General features: G+C 43.9%; 1 annotated feature.

Annotated features, from left to right (window-relative positions):
* Positions 779–2,070: an enhancer, noted in NCBI's record as "VISTA enhancer mm642". NCBI's record gives its function as "enhancer in: midbrain (mesencephalon)[8/10] | dorsal root ganglion[4/10] | forebrain[5/10] | limb[3/10] | branchial arch[6/10] | eye[7/10] | nose[5/10] | heart[4/10] | facial mesenchyme[6/10] | ear[6/10]" and the evidence as "EXISTENCE:transgenic organism evidence [ECO:0001131][PMID:17130149]".

The following is a 2,510-nucleotide window of genomic DNA, read 5'->3' on the forward strand; positions in this document are numbered from 1 at the left end:
TTTACTGATACTGTGAACTTGGGTGAGCTAGTCATTTTCTCCACCTGCCTTTTCATTTGCTAAGGTGAGAGAAGAATATCTCACCTCCGGGCACAGGTCTGCAATTTCTGCACTCAGCAAGCGAATGCAGACAGAGGAGATACAGAGAGTTACCGGCCAGCTGGGATGACTCGGGGAGACCAAGTCTCAAAAGATAAACAAACAAATAACTTGCTTGTAGGATTTTTTTTTGAACAAATAAAATTGAAAGTGCGAAGTCCACATTTAACAATGGCTTGCTTTCTCTCTCTCCCTTAACACCCCTCTAACCCTCATATTACACTTTATCTAAAACAAAACAAAACAAAACAAAACAAAACAAAACAAAACAAGTAGTTCTTTTGGTAGAGTGCTTGCCCAGCATGCATAAGGCCCTTGGTTGTTCGGTTCCCAACTGGATAGAAAGCTTGGCACATGCCTGTAATTCCACTTTGTAGGTGGAAACAGGAGATACCTAGTATGTTCTAAGCCAACATGGGCTACGTAAGATCCTGTCTGAAACACAACAACAAAAGCAGCCATAAATACACCAACATTAGGGAGACAAAGATAGTCATCAGAGGATCTTTAGTTTGCTAAACCACCACCACCACCAGGATGGTTAGGCACAGTAAAAGCCAGGCTCAACACTTTAAAGGCAGTCTGCCACTATACAGAAGACCTCTTAGGTAGAATACTTTCTACATGCAGAAAGTTCCTTTGCATGGCATATACAACCACCACACATGCACACACACAAGCACATACTCATATGCATGGGCACATGTGTGCATATGTATGCATGTGAGCACATGCGCGCGCGCACACGCGTGAGCACACACAAACACACACACACACACACACACACACACACACACACACACCCTACTGTCAGTCTTCTCTCTTAGGAAGGAATAAGGTGGGAGACTCAGAGAGGAAGACTCTTAAGTATCTCTCTGCTGATGTAGGAAAATTCCAATAATTGCCATTTAGAATGTTGCCTGGGGTAAGACGAAGCTAAACACCTCATGCTGGAGCGAGATAAAAGTTATCGCTATTGGACTTGACTGCAGTTTAACCCCAAGGTCACTAGGAGGCCAAAAGGAAGGGAGGAATCCTGGTTTTAGAGCCAGCTCAGCCGGAGGCAAGTAAGTTCATCTGGCCTCTGTCTTCGTGTTCCCACCTAGGAGTTTGGGAGCTGTGTCGGGCAGTACCAGCCCTGCACAAATCAGCTACGCTTTGGCCCCGGGCAAGGGAGCAGAGCCTTCTGCCAGGCAGGAAATTAACTCCCTGTGTGACCTGTACTCCTCCTTGCCCACACCGCTTGTCTCCTCACTCACACAAAAGAGTCTTTCAGAACCTGGTTACCTCGAGCTGAACTCTTCAACAAGGCTTGTTGTGTTTTGCCTTTAAGCTCCTCAGCAGAAATACCAGATTCTGCCGTTGCTAAGTTTAAGGATTTTTTTTCTTCTCTCTTCTCTTTGAGCTCGGTTTCTGTTGAGGAGGAAAAACCTAGAGATAGATTACTGTTTCCTTAGCAAACGGGGAAGGGGGCGGGGTGTGCTTGAACCACTGGGGCACTTGGAAGGATTACCTATGATTCAGACTTCTGCTAATAGTCCCTCGTTACCAGTCCTGTTCAAGTCACACACATTTGTGTCGGTAACTAAGGCCGACTGCAACCACTCAGCCCTAAGTGCACACAGAGGGACCATGAAGTTGGAATAAGCCATAATCTAACATGAATATTTATGTGTTGTTATGCCTTGGTCCAGTCGGCCTGTTTTCATTTCATGCATTTTCTTTCCATTTATGGTCCTTATTTATTGCAAAGACAGGGCTATTAGCAATATAATACATCAAGGTAGATTTTCTTTTTCTGCTTCTGCTTCTTCTTCTTCTTCTTCTTCTTCTTCTTCTTCTTCTTCTTCTTCTTCTTTTTTTTTAATATTTTTCCTGCTTTCTAATCTATCTCTGGGAAAGTATGCCAAGACGGCAGCACAACTTGCTGCCAAAATCTAAGAGACTGGTGAATTTTGTTCCTGTGTTGGTGGTTTGCTATGTGCTTATCACTGACCACAGTGCTCGCACGAGTCCTGCAGTCAGTAAGCCATGTCACGCACATCAGTCACTATTTAGTGACAGGAATCAACCAGTTTCTATTTTTTGAGCAAGAATAGAGGAACTAGCATTTCTATTAGCATTAGTATGACTTACTATAGACCTCAAGATGGGAAAAAAAAATTCTTGCCTCAGTCTCCAGAGTGCTGAGAGGATAGTGAGGTGCCATCACACTGGGCCCAGGATCAACCTGTCTAGAATGTTCACTGGGTGCCCTATGGTCTGGAATTAGCACAGTGGATTCATAGCTTCATGCTGTTGATTTACTCTTTGGTGCTAGGTAACATTGTGAGCCTCTGTTCACTCTTACACAATAATGTAAATGTTAAAAGAATCTTCTCCATAGATGCAGTGCATATTAACAGGCCTGA

The sequence above is a fragment of the Mus musculus genome, chromosome 15 (genome assembly GCF_000001635.26).
Source record: "Mus musculus strain C57BL/6J chromosome 15, GRCm38.p6 C57BL/6J".
NCBI classification, from domain to species: domain Eukaryota; kingdom Metazoa; phylum Chordata; class Mammalia; order Rodentia; family Muridae; genus Mus; species Mus musculus.